We start from the raw sequence: 14977 nt of genomic DNA on the forward strand, positions 1-14977 counted from the left end.
GTGGCTCAGTGGGTTAAGCCTCTGCCTTCGACTCAGGTCATGATCCCAGGGTCCTGGTATGGAGCCCGCATCGGGCTCTCTGCTCTGCGGGGAGCCTGCTTCCCTCTCCCCATCTGCCTGCCTCTCTGCCCACTTGTGTGTGATCTCTCTCTCTCTCTGTCAAATAAATAAATAAAATCTTTAGGAAAAAAAAAAGAATTCTCTCTGGCCTGTCGGCTTGGAACACCAATATCTTTCCTACATCATTAAATATGGCCTTTAGTCAACAATAACATGTCTTTATTGCTTCATCAATGGTAAGCAATTAAGGCAGGATGTTAATAATAGGGCAAACTCTGGGGGTCTGGGAGACAGGAAGTATATGAGAACTCTAGTTCCTGGTCCACTTTTGCGTAAACCTAAACCCGCTCTAAAAAATAAAGTCTGTTACGAAGTGCCAAAAAATGGGCTATCATTATAGATATGTTGCTTCTAATTAATGCATTTGATAACAAGCCCGCATAACTTGGAACTGGCAATGAACCTTCAAGAGCTGCATGGCCCCATGACTCTGTGGTCAGAGCCCCAGGTACTGCTGATTCTGCCCAGGTGGCTGCCTGCATTCGGAAGGGAAGAAAGTGCTCAGTCTCATCTAGAGGTCTCTGAAAATAAAGGTGCAATGTTTTGTTCCCCGTCCAGCCTCCCAGACTCCCGTTGTACAATCAGCTTCTTTTGACCTGAGGGTCAAGTCCTAGAAGTGGTTTTGCGGGGTCAGAGTCTGCACGCATGTAAGCTTTGGCTGGTGGTTAGAGATGCGATTTCCATTCAAGAGCCTGCAAAGGGCCTGTTTTCCTGTCTCCTACCTGCAGCCAGGGGTCCTCAAATTCTTCATCCACCCCCACCTGGGGGTGGGCCACTCTGGTCTTCCCCAGTGACTTCCAAGCAACGCTTCCTCTCCCTGCTCTCACCTTGCTGTTGCTTGTCACCTCGGCCACCTCCCTTCCTCCGGATCATTGCCCTACACCCTAGAAATGGGTCACTTCCTGCCATCTGGTGCCACCGCCAGTCTTCAGCTCCCAGGATGGCTTACCCTGGGCTCCGCACCCTCCCAGAATTCTCTAAAACACAGAGGCCACCAGCCTGACGACCCTTACAGCAGGTTTCGGAACAGAATGCCTATTTATTTATTTATTTATTTATTTTTTAAAGATTTTGTTTATTTATTTGACAGACAGAGATCACAAGTAGGCAGAGAAGCAGGCAGAGAGAGAGAGGGGAAGCAGGCTCCCTGCTGAGCAGAGAGCCGGATGTGGGACTCGATCCCAGGACCCCGGGATCATGACCTGAGCTGAAGGCAGAGGCTTTAACCCACTGAGCCACCCAGGCGCCCCCAGAATGCCTATTTAAACTGAAGGTCGATGCTGCCAAATTCTGGAGTCTTCACTGGGCCACCCTGGTGTGTCTCTTTTCTTCTCCATCACCCGCCTCTGTGCAGGGACTCCACAAGTGTGGAAATCCTTGACGGAGTCCCTATTGCTTGGAGCTAGACCTCTGCAGTCCCCCCACTCTAGGGGGAGGAGACATCCTGCTTCAGCTTCTGCTCCCGAATCTTCGGATCTTCCATGATGGGAATACTCATTCTCTCCGGGGATAGCCCCCACCCTCCTCATGGGGCCTGGGCAGGCCACACCATCACAAAATAGGGCTACATATCCCCAGGTCAAACTGGGGCACCATCTGCAGTCGGCCAGCCCAGACCAGTGGTTCAGGAAAGGATGACCTGCCCAGCTCAGCCATCCTCCTGTTTGCAGATGGTCGGACTGTGCATGTGCACGCACACACGATTTTCCCCTGCATCGAGTGGAAAATCCAGATTAAAAAAAAAAAGTCCTGTAACTAACAGACCCAGTTTACATAACTAAATGGAATCCTTGTCTTTGTCTAAAGCAGCCAGCTCGGGGCTTCCCCAAGGGCAGCAGCAGCTTCTACTTCACAGCTATTTGACCAAGAGGGTCCACGGAGCTGATCCTTCCAGAACAATCTAGAACAGAGGAAAGGTCTTTCTCACAAAATCTCTTTATATCATTAAAAAGTGTATTTAAGTCATCTCTACATCCAACGTGGGGCTTGAACTCACAACCCTGAGATCAAGAGTTGCATGCTCTACCGACTGAGTCAGCCAGGCACCCCTGTTTATAAGCTTTATTTATTTTTTACCATATATTGATTTATTTTGGGGAGAAGGGGCAGAGGGAAAGACTCCCAAGCAGACTCCCTGCCAAGGACAGATTTCCCTCCCCACAGGGCTTGAGCCCATGACCCTGAGATTGATCATAAACTGAGCCAAAATCAAGAGTTGGACATTTAACCAACTGAGCCACCCAGGCGCCCCCATAACCTTGAAAATGGCAGGTTCTAGTGATGTAGTTTTTTTGGAATATTGTTGTGTTGGTGAGGTCGGTGGGGTCCGGGGCTAACAACGAGGAAAGAATCCTTGAGATGTCTTTGGTGCAGAAGGGTAGTTTTATGAAAGCAAGGGGCAGGACTGGGGGCTGCCCCAGGCTGCCCCAGGATTGTGAGCAGGACCTAATTCCATACCTCAGGGGGTGGGAGAAGTAAAGATAAGGGAAGATACAAGAGGACTTTCATATGCTAAAGAAGATGGGGTTGGGGGGGGTGGAGCTCCTGGAGGAATGTTATAATCTGCCTATCTCAAGTATTTGCCAATTGGCGGCAGGTTGTAGAGACGCTTAATTTTATGTGTTTCCTACTGCCTGTGTTTCTCACCCCACTAGCATCAGCATTTTTAAGACCCATTCTCCCATGGCACCCATGATAGAATAATCTTATTAAAGTGAGTATTCGATAATTTGGTAGATTACAAATGGCACCGCAATTCGATTTAATTTGTGTTTCTATGAGTACTCAGAAAATGGAAGTTTTTTTGGATACGTGTATTGGTGCACTTTATTTCTTATTATGTGAATTGTCTGTTTAGATCATGAACCTGTTTCTGTTAAAGTGTTGGAAACACTTTTCCCAGGTGTTTTATTTCCATCTCAATTTTATTTTTTAACATTCTAAACATTTAAATTTTGTCTAATGAAATCTCTCCATGTTTTCCTTTATGGTCTCTGTCTTCTGTGTTATGTTGAGAAAGAGCTACCTGACCCCTAACGGAAGTAAATAATCACTGAACTACGGTCATGTTTAGTCCATTTGGGGTTAAATGCAGTGGAAGGGATCCAGTCTGGTTGTTTCCATACACATTGCCAATTTCCCATGAAAGCCTTTCATTGATTAATCTCTTCTTTCCCCACACTGCTTTGAAATGCTGCCTTTATTAGTTTTGTGACCCTTATGCACCAGTTTCTTTGTTCTTGAAATCCCTGCTGTCCAGAGATGTGACAACGATTAAATGAAGTCACATTTTCAAAGCTTGTAGCATGGGAACACAGAATCCGCTCCAAACGCGCTGGTTCTCTGCCCTTCTCCTTCTCCAGACCGTCACTCCCTCCTCGTGCCATATGCTTCTACGGTTTGACCTTGGGATTCTGGGAATGGTTCCAGCCACACAGAAGGTGCTTACTCAGGCCTCACCGTTTGGCCCCCAAACTTCTCTTTGGCCTGTTAGTGCCTCAGCCAAGGTGACCTTGCTCAGGAGGGCTGGGTGGGTGAACCGCCGGAGGAGGATGGTAGTTACCCAGTGCTGAGGACTTGGTGGGGGTGGAGGGGGAGTCAGGGGAAACTTCACAGGAAAGGTGACCTTGGAGCTGGGTTCAGTGGGGGAGAGAAATTGGGCAGGTGGAGAAGGAAGAAAGGGCAACCCAGGCCAAAGGAATAGATCAAAGCAAGAGTGGGAGTAGAAATCAAGAGGGGCAGGAGGCTGGGCCAAATCAGGGAGGGGGTTGTCTGTGCACGGGAAAGAGTAGGAATTCATTCAAGTGGGAGAGTCCCATGATCACACGTGTATTTTAGAAAGATGAGCCCAGGCCAGATGGCAGGTGTGGAGCCCTATGGGGCTGCTGAGATAAGGCAGATAAGATAGGGGGTAGCCGGGACCAGGGTGGTGGCCTCAAGGATAAAAGGAAATGGGCAGTTTTCAAAAACATCTAATTAACTAAAAAGAGAAGGACTGGCAATGGATTGGAGGTGGAAAGAGGGGTGTGAAGGAGGACCCCAGGTTCCCGGCTTGGGCAGCTGTGTCGCTGGTGAAGGATTTACTGAGATGGGAGCACTAGAAGGGGAGCTCGTTTGGGCCCGGGTTGGGGAGGACAAGAAATCCACTGAAAGGGTTGGGGCTAGAGAAGACACAGAAAAATTCGAAGTCTGCAAAACTCAGTGTATTCTTGTAGGCATTCCGGGCATCTGTTCCGGAAGGGCAGAACCAAGGAGGTGGCAGAGGGATGGTGGGAAGGGGATGGTTTGAAAAATATTTAGGAAGTTGAGTCAACCGGGATCTGGCAGATGCTTTGATTTTTTTTTAAGAGAGGGACAAAGCTTGGCTGTTACCACCAGGGAGGGGAACCAGGCCTGAAAGTGCCTGTCTCTGGAATAGTGAGCACAGGGAAAGGAGGAGGTTTGGTGGGAAGATGTATTCATTAAGGCAACAATTTGCAATTAAGCACCTACTCTATGCCAGGCACTGTATTTAGGACGGAGCAAGGACAAAATCTCTGCTCTCGTGAGACTTAAATTCATTGAGGAGAGCTAGACTATGAAGAAACACACAAACATATGTAAAGTGGTAAAAAGTGTTATGGAGGAAAACAAAGTGGGTGGGTGGGGTCTGCAATTTTTAAAAAATATTTTTATTTTATTTTTAAGTAAGCTCTATAACCAGCGTGGGACTGGAATTCATGACCCTGAAATCAAGAGTCACACACTCTACCGACTGAGTCAGCCAGGTGCCCTGGTCCACAGTTTTTCAAAGACATGACCAGGGATGGTCTCGTTGACAAGGTGTCATATAGACAGAGACTTGGAGGGACAAGCACATTCTAGGCAGAGGAAAGAGCATATGCAAAGGCCCTGAGGCAAGAACATATTCCAGGAAGACTGAGGAGGCCAGTGTGGCAGAGCGAGGGGAAGAGTGGCAGATGATGGGATAGGAGGGGTAGCAGAGGTAGGTCCTGTGGGGCTTTGCAGGCCCTTGTAAAGACTTCAGCTTTTACGCTAAGAAAGCCAGAATGGCTTTTGAGAGTTTTGAGCAGAAGAGGACCCTGAATGGCTTGTATTTTAGAGGCTTAGTGAGTAAGAATTCCTTGGTCACTTCCTAGCTGGGGGTGGTGACCTCGGATGAGTTATTTAATTTCTCTGGGCCTCAGTTTCATAATCTGTAAAATGGGGATAATAACAGTAATCACTTTGTATGGTTACTGTGAGGATTAAATATAGTTAATCACTTTGTATGGTTACTGTGAGGATTAAATATAGTTAATATAAGGCAGCCCTCAGAACAGTGTCTGGCACATTCTAAGCTCCATAGACTGGGAGCAGCAATTACCATAATGATCATTAAGGCTGCTGGTGTTGAGAACAGACTGGAGGGGACCAGAGTGGAAGCAGGGACACCATCTGGACAGCTCCTGCAGTGGTCCAGGGCCCCAGGAGAATGGTGAGGATGGCTTGGACCAGAATGGTTATGGTGGAAGTGGAGAGAAGTGGTCAGAATGAGGAAGAGTTGATAGCATCTACCAGTGGATCAGACATGAAATATGAGAGAAAGGGGAACCACGATGGCTCCAAGGATTTTTGCCCTGGGCACATGGAAGCTGAAGTTGCCATTTACTGAGATGGGGAGCAACACCAGCAGTCTGGCTTTGAGGGCGATGAACGGGAGACATCCACCAGATATCTCAGGGTAAAGGCAGGTAGTTGGATAAGCAAGTGGCCCAAGCTGGGGGTGGGGGGGTTGTTTTCTTAGGAGCGATCAGTATACAGTGGCTATTTCAAGCCGTGAGACCAGATGGGCTTACCAAAGAAGCAAGTGTGGATGGAGAAGAGCGCCAAGGGTGAGCCTGGGAGTCTGCCATGCTGACGGCAAGGGCTCGACCGATGCCACCACCCAGCTAATGTGATTTTTGAAAAGCCTGCAAAATTTTGAAAAAGCTTGAGGAAAAGGTTTTTGGTTTTGTCAGCGATCTCTCAAATGTTTGAAGTAGCACTTCCAGGACACAGAATTGGGACAGGCTTGGGAAGACAGCAGAGACGGGTAAGCACGGAGGAAGACGGATGGGTGACCAAAGTTGAAGCCTTTGCTGATCCAGAGACATTCTGAGCGGGGGTGATTTTTGTGTAAAACTGGCTTTAAGGATATGGGAATTACCGACACAACCATACACTGGTATAAAAATAATTTAACAAAAGGCAGTGGCTAAGAACATGGATTTTTCTTTTTTTTTTTTTTTTAAAGATTTTATTTATTTATTTGACAGACAGAAATCACAGGTAGGCAGAGAGGCAGCCAGAGAGAGAGGAAGGGAAGCAGGCTCCCTGCTGAGCAGAGAGCCCGACGTGGGGCTCGATCCCAAGACCCTGGGATCATGACCCGAGCCGAAGGCAGAGGCTTTAACCCACTGAGCCACCCAGGCGCCCCTAAGAACATGGATTTTTAAGAAACGATTTATTTATTTATTTGAAAAAGAGAGAGAGAGAGAGTGTGTGTGTTAGCGGGGTGGGGGGTAGGCAGAGGCAGAGGGTGAGAGAAAGAGAGAGAGAGAGAGAATCTCAAGCAGAGCCCCCTCCCCACACTGAGCACGGAACCTGATGCAGGGCTCCGTCGCACAACCCTGAGATCATGACCTGAGCCGAAATCAAGAGTCAGATGCTTAGCTGACTGAGCTGCCCAGGTGCCCCAAGAGCACGGATTTTGAAGGCCGATGCACTATGGCTCTTCAGGCTCTGCCCAGTGTGACCTTAACTCTGCGACTTCTCTGGCCCAGCTCCTCATCTCTAAAATGGGCTCAGCTTCGTGTCTCTGTCACAGGCACTGAAAGACACGAAATAGATTTGCTAAGTGCTTAGCATAGCTCTGGCCCTACACACACACACACACACACACACACACACACACACACACACTTTTTTCTTCTCTAGTACCACTGGTGCCAACACTTCTGACACCAACATGTGGGTTTTTTCTCATATTGACCCGCTCTCTGACAACAGCTGGATGTCTTGTAGTTAGTTCAGTTTGGACCTGATCTTGCTAGAATTCGTGTCAGATCTCACAAGACTGCCCTCACTTTATTTATTTTTTAAAAAGATTATTTATTTATTTATTTATTTATTTGACAGGTAGAGATCACAAGTAGGCAGAGAGGCAGGCAGAGAGAGAGGGGGAAGCAGGCTCCCCGCTAAGCAGAGAGCCCAATGCGGGGCTCTATCCCAGGACCCTGGGATCATGACCTGAGCCAAAGGCAGAGGCTTTAACCCACTGAGCCACCCAGGTGCCCCTGCCCTCACTTTAGATGTCAAAGGCAAGTCCCAGCCCCCTCTACTTCAGATCTGCTGGCTATAGAAATCAGGGGTTGCCATGATTCCCTCCTGAATAAGTCCATAATTTGCTAGAAGGGCTCGCAAAACTCCGGAAAATGCTTTGCTTTCTATTACCTATTTGCTATTAAAGGATAAGACTCAGGAAGAGCCAGATGAAGGAGCTGAACAGAGCTAGGACCTGGAGGGGTGGGGCGTGAAGAGCTTCCCTGCTCTTTCTGGGGGCACCACCCTCGCAGAACCTTGATGTGTTTACCAGTCTAGAAGCTCTCGGAATCCCTTTGGTTAGGGTTTTACATGGAGGCATGCTTGATTCAATCATTGGCCATTGGTGACTGAGCTCAATCTCCAGCCCCTTTCCTCTACGGGAAGGTCAGGGGTGGGGCTGAAATGTCCAGCCCCCATCCCAAGGCTGGTTTCCTTGGCAACCCCCCTCATCCTTAGGGGTTTTCCAAAAGTTACCTCATTACCATACACGTAGGTGTGACTGTAAGGGGCTTGTTATGAACAACACAAAGTGAACCTCTTAACCCTATCATTGATAAATTCCAAGGATTTTTGCAGCTCTGTGCTGGGAATGAGAACTGGGTGATTACATTGATCATAATTATAGCCACTATGACAGGCCCACAGTTAAGGCCCACAGCTATCTAATTGACAAAGAGACTAAAAGGAGAAAAAACCGATTCAGAATAGAATGAAGGAGGGGCGCCTGGGTGGTTCAGTTGATGAAGGGTCTGCCTTTGGCTCAGGTCTTGATCCCAGGGGATCAAGCCCCTTGTTGGGCTCCCTGCTCAGTGGGAAGCCTGCTTCTCCCTCTGCCCCCTGCTCATGCGTGCTCTTTCTCTCTCTCAAATAAGTAAATAAAATCTTAAAAACAACAACAACAAGGGGTGCCTGGGTGGCTCAGTGTGTTAAAGCCTCTGCCTTCGGCTCAGGTCATGGTCTCAGGGTCCTGGGATCAAGCCCTGCATTGGGCTCTCTGCTTGGTGGGGGGCCTGCCCCCCCCCGCCTACTTATGATCTCTGTCAAATAAATAAATAAAATCTTAAAAAAAAATAAAAACAACAACAGGATAGAATGAAGGAGCAGTAGAGAGGGAACTGGAATCAGTATTCTGGGCAAGGATGAGCTCATAGGTGTGTGTTAGTTAGTTAGTTAGTTAGTGTATGCAGTTAGAGAGGCCTCCCAGCTCAGAATGGACCCAGTTCTTGGTTTAACACTCTGCTCTCCCCATCTTGAAATTCGTAACGATTTGCTTCTTGAACCTGTGTTTTGTAAAGGGAGTCCAACATGCAGGGATGCGTGTGGGTGAAGATACACCAGGTGGTGGGGAGCCGGCTCTGGCCAGCCAGTCTGGCGGGCTATGGGCAGCATGGGTGTTGATCCAGTTGGCCTGGCCACCCAGAGTGCACCCACATGGCGGGGCAGTCTGGGATCTGGGCCCAGATTGGCAGCAGCAGAATATGGCTGCAGTCCACCCAAGCCGGGGTGAGAGAAGGGACCCCCACCCCCCATGGAAGAACCCATCCAGAAGATCTACAGAAACAGAAGCTCGGCAGCCTAAGTCTGGAACGGGACCTGTGCGCACTTGGGCAGTGAACTGTCAGTAAATTATCACAAAACCAAAGCCTACGGATGGACATGGCAATAAAGTGTATCCGGGAGTTGTCAATTCTTCAGAGTCTAGTATCCCTGGTTTGGGAAACCACCGCAACATTGCAAAGCAAATATTCAGAGGCTTATAACAAGAACTCAAATTTATTTATTTATTTACTTTTTTTTTTTTTAAGATTTTATTTATTTATTTGACAGACAGAGATCACAGGTAGGCAGAGAAGCAGGCAGAGAGAGAAGGAGGAAGCAGGCCCCCTGGATGCGGGGCTCAATCCCAGGACCCTGGGATCATGACCTGAGCGGAAGGCAGAGGCTTAACCCACTGAGCCACCCAGGCGCCCCAAGAACTCAAATTTAAAGGTCACACTTTATAGCAAATCATTCTATTTTCATGTGAAGCTTCGTTATTCATGAGAAAGGCAATTTTATTTTATTTTTAATTTTTATTCTTGAGAAAGGAAATTTTAAAATTAATTTTTCTTGTAATCAAACATAGTGCAATCAGGTGCATAAATAGGTTGTTAAAATTATAGACAAATTATGAGGTCACTTTCAGTTTTTCTTTCCAGAGGAGAACACGAATGCAGGCTGCCCACCCCCCGCCCATTAGAAATTGCAATCGAGTTTCCCACGTTTCCTAAGTGCAATGTATGAGCCTCACACTGCCAGAGCCACATTGCAAGAGGTGATCACTTAGCATCTCTCATGCCAGGTGAGTATCACTTTCAGTTTCTTTCTTTCTTTCTTTCTTTTTTTTAAGATTTTATTTATGGGGGCACCTGGGTGGCTCAGTTGGTTAAGCGGCTGCCTTCGGTTCAGGTCATGATCCCAGGATCCTGGGATGGAGCCCCACATCGGGCTTCTTGCTCAGTGACGAGCTTGCTTCTCCCTCTCCATCTGCCTGCCTCTCTGCCTACTTGTACTCTCTCTCTATCTCTCTGTCAAATAAATAAATAAAATCTTAAAAAAAAGAAAAAAAGATTTTATTTATGTATTTGAGGGAAAGAATGAGAGAGAGAACATGAGCAGAGGGGAGGGGCAGAGGGAGAGGGACAAGCAGACTCCCCACTGAGCAAGGAGCCCGATATGGGGCTGGATCCCAGGACCTGGGGATCATGACCTGAGCTGAAGGCAGACACCTAACTGGATTGACTGAGCTACCCAGGCGCCCCTAACTTTCAGTTTCTTGTACAACTACACAAGGTACAGAAAATGTTAGAGGAAATATTAAAATGCCACTGTATAAACTTACATATAAAATTAAATTAAAAAAATTAAATTCAGGCATACGTGAAATAGATTTTTCGAAGACTTAAATCTTTTGACAAATTGTTCCACAAGGATCATCAGCTCTAAATGTACTAATAACAAATTATTTTTTGCAGTTTTAAGTTTATGTCACTTGCATAACCCCTATTTCATTTTTATTTTTTTGTAAAAGATTTTATTTATTTATTTGACAGACAGAGATCACAATTAGGCAGAGAGGCAGGCAGAGAGAGAAGGAAGCAGGCTTCCCGCCGAGCAGAGAGCCGGATGAGGGGCTCAATCCCAGTACCCTGGGATCATGACCCGAGCTGAAGGCAGAGGCTCAAACCCACTGAACTACCCAGGCGCACACCTCCCCCTTATTTCATTTTATAAGTAATCAAATATTTTGAAAGGAAAAAAAATTATTTTAGTACTTTTAACCACACTTTTTTTTTTCTGCTGTGTGTATCTGTGTGTGTCTGTATAAGTAGGCTCCACACCCAGCATGGAGTCCAACTCGGGGCTTGAACTCAGGACCCTGAGATCAAGGTCTGAATTGAGATCAAGAGTTGGGTGCTTATGGGGTGTTTGGGTGGCTCAGTCGGTTGAGTGCCTGCCTTTAGCTCCCGTAGTGATCTCAGGGTCCTGGGATTGAGCCCTGCATGGGGTTCCTTGCTCAGCAGGGAGCCTGCTTCTCCCTCTGCATCTGTTCCTCCCCCTGCTTGTGCCTGTGCTGTCAAAATAAATAAAATCTTAAAAAATATAAAATAAAATAAAATGGTGCCATTAAAAAAAAAAAAGAGTTGGGTGCTTAACCAACTGAACCACCCAGGCACTCCTTTTTACTGCTTTTTGAATTAAGAGGCCCGAAAATTATGTGGGGACTCTGATTCTGAAAACTAGTATTTCTTTGAAAGGATTTTCATATTTCCCCAAATTATTCTGACTCTGTTAAAGCCCATTGAGGCTTTTACTGATTTCTGTCAAGGAAAGGCCATCATGTTATCACGTTTTGAAAACCACATCACAGCATGGAAGGCTGGTCATCGTTGAGGGTAGAGATGACCGCTGTGATGTCCTCCTTATCCTAATCTGGGACGCATCTTCTCCAGCTAAGGGTCATTCTTCTGAGTAGTCCTCCCCCCGGCTCCCACTCCCCACGGCAGATCCGAGTCCTTTGGATTCAGATTTTAATTTTTGAAGTCCTTTGGCAGGTAAGGCATGTGACAAGTACTTTGGTTACTTCAGAGTGAAGGAAATAGGTGAATAATGATGACAAAAACAGAAAAGCAAACGCAGGGCGGCGTGACTATTAAGTCATAATAACGATGTGATCTGTCCTGTCAGCAGCGACTCCGCGCATGCGCTCTGCTCTCCGGTTGGTTCACAGTTCATTAGTCTTCTGGAAGCCTGGCAGGGAAGGTGTTACAGGTGAGGCAGCCTTCCGGAGGTAGTGAAGCTCTCGTGATTGGAAGCAGCTGCAGCCCCCAGGCCTCCTTAAAGCAAGAGGAGGGAGGTAGACCCCAGGTAGAACGACTCCTGCTCTGCACTTTCTCTCCGAACTGCGCCTCCTGGCGGGGGGGGGGGTCTCCTCCAGCCTCCTCCCGACTGACCAATCCTTCTGCCCCATCGTGGAGGGAGGCAATCTGATTGGCTTGGTTATGGAGGGAGGGCGGTGCCTTTAGTGCTGCCTTGGCACCTCGGCTCTCTTGGCGCCTGGGACCTCTCAGCCTATGGAGGGGGGGCCCGTGGATCAGGTGCTCACCTCTGTCCAGTCAGAGGCCCCGCAGCTGGACTAAGGCGGGACTTGTGGACGGCCATGGTGTGGGCGTAGCCAGCCCTGTGATGGACAGGCCGACACAGAGACCGGAACTCACCTGCTCCTCCTCCACCACCTGAGCGCCTGCTTTTCTGCTGGGGGGCGGTTCTCACACCCACCTCAGCCCTTCTTACCCAAGCCATCCCTTACCGATCTGCTCTTTCCTCAAATATATCTTGATTTCTTCCATTTTCCCTATGTCCCTGGTGACCTTCCCGTCTGAACAACGGGCAGCCACCTCTTGGTTGCCATCTGACCCCAGGAGTGGTCTTTTTCAAACACGTACCGGGATGGTCATCCGCCCGTCAGTGGGTTCTACGTCGCTCACCAGGAACCAGACCTCCGATGGAAGCCTGGAGGCCCTGTGCGGTGGGACCCCGGAGTACCCTGCGGCCTGTCCCTCCTCCTCCTCTCCTGTGTGTCTGCCTCGCCTGCCTTCCGCCTCTCCCAGCTCTTCCTGGGCAGGGACCTCCGCGTTTCAGTTCCTCTCTCGAGATTGCTCAGCAGCCCACCCCCTTGCCGCTGAACACCTGCTCATCGCGGTGAAGGGTCATCTGCTCAGAAGGGTCTGTATCTGAGCCCAGGTCTAAACGGCATCTTCTGATGGTCTCTCAGCACTTGTCACAACTTATTTTGTTTGCATGTTGGGTTTCGCATCCATACCTCCTGCTGAAGGACTAGTCTGTGGGGACAGGGGCTGACTACGTTGCTCAGTGTTGACTCCTAGAGCCCAGCACCGTGTCTAGATACACGGCCCAGCTCAGGACCATAACCTTTAATTCGAGTCCTGCAAACCTACGCGTAGGTCTGTATGGAGGCTTAGGTGCCTCTGGGGACTGGGAAAGGGACCAGGATAGGGAATGGTGACGGGGGTGTGTGTGTGTGCACATGTAGGCCTGTGTGTTTGCACGCACACATGTAAAGCTGTGCAGCACTGGCTTCAACGGTCATGACCTCACTTGTATTGAACAGTAAGAATAAAGCAGGTGCCAATTCAGAGGGGAGAGGGAATGCGACCCCAAGCCACACCCAGGAAGAACAAAAACATCGGGACACATGGCAGTCAGCTGGTGGGTTTGTCTTCACTTTATTACTATGTCACCAGAAGTCACCACCTTCACTTGGTTCACCACAAATGGACAGATGTCATAATGGAGGGTGTCACGGGGCCACTGGATTCACTCTTGACTTAACCAGGTGGTGGGGGAGTCCAGAGTGGGGGCCCAGGATGGGGACCGCCATTCACTGCACACACGCACACACACAGAGATATATTTGTGGAACCTTATATTATACATCTTATATATAGAAAATATATATATTTATACTATACACAGGCAGTTACGCTGCAGGAGGGCCGGGACACCCAGACAAGGGCTGCGGGCACCAGGGGATGGGGAATGTCACATCAAGGGGCAGCGCCGGGAGATGGCTAGACCAGCCCAACCTCCCACAAACTCTTGGGAGGGGTGCTCCCCCTTCCTGCTCCTTACAGAATCAAAGGGGTCTTGGGCCAAGGTTGGGGGCCCTCAAGGGGTAACAAGTGGGGGCTCTTGATTACATGGGGGGAGCCTGATGCCCCTGAGAGTCTTTGAAGATCAAAAATCACAGGGGAGGTTGGAGTAGGGGAGTGGATGCCAAATCCTGGGGAATTAGGCCCTCGACTGTCACACCCCCAGGTACCAGACACCACACCCAGGCAGACGGCCCATGACTGTGCAGGGTGATTGTTAACTCAGAGGCAGGAGACTGAGGTCCTCAACTTCTCTGCATAACTTTGAACAAAGGACTGTCTTCTTGGCCTACTCTACCTTCTCTAAGGGTCCTTGCAACTCTAAACTTGTGTGGAACCCAGTTTTCCTGGGCCCTCTCTTGTGCTTGGTGGGAGGAGGGAGCCCAAACCCGGCAAGGTCAGGCTGCAGGGGGCAGCCTTCTCCAAAGAAAGGGTTGGAAGCAAGGGAGAGGCCGAGGGAGGCAGCAGGGAGGGAGAAAGGATACCGTTGGCCCACGAACATGGGTTCTAAGTTTGGGACCTCCTGGGTGCTGTCCTCAGTCAGTGGAAGAAGCAGGGGGTCCCTACCAACCCCCTAGAAGGGGAGTCAGGAGCCCTGGGTTCCAGCCGAATCCCACCCTCTCCCCATTTCTCAGCTGCACCACTGTTGGGCCCCTGCCAACACCCAGCTTGATGGTGGGATCGTGTCTGGGCTGTACCCCAGGTTGAGTGAAGAATGCAAAGTGAGAAGATTCTGCGCCCCTCCCTCGTGGCAGGGGTCCTGTAAACTTCCCCGGTCTGGGGTGGCAGGGACAGTCTAGAAGAAACACCCAGGGGATCGGCGAAGCTCAAGTGGTACCTGGCCCTCCAGCTCCGTATCATGAGCAGCTGGTTGGTGCCCAGGGAGAACGGGTGAGCAGCACCCTGGGGTCTCCTGGCGTCCATCAGCAGGGGAGCTGTTTGGTGGGGAGCAGGCGCGGGGAAGGACCTCTCGCAACCTCCCGCGTGCGTACAGAACCTCACTTTGCCAGAAGCGCACCCACCACCACCTGTGCCCCTTACCTGCTTCGCAAACTTGGTCTGGCACAGGCTCCGCTGCTCGGCCTGGTAAATGCCACCACCCCATCCCATCCCCACTTGCGCCACTGGTGGGTTACCAGAGACAGAGCGCCTCCCTCAGATGTGGCAAACTGGAGTCTATGAAGACCAGCTGTTGCTTGGCTGTCTGGGGTTCTCTCCTGTCACTGCTGCCCCTCCCGAGGACTTGAACAGGCTCGAGTTCAGATCCCTGCTCCACTGCTAACTCGTTTACACTCTGAGCC

The sequence above is a fragment of the Martes martes genome (assembly GCF_963455335.1).
Source record: "Martes martes genome assembly, chromosome: 8".
NCBI lineage: Eukaryota > Metazoa > Chordata > Mammalia > Carnivora > Mustelidae > Martes > Martes martes.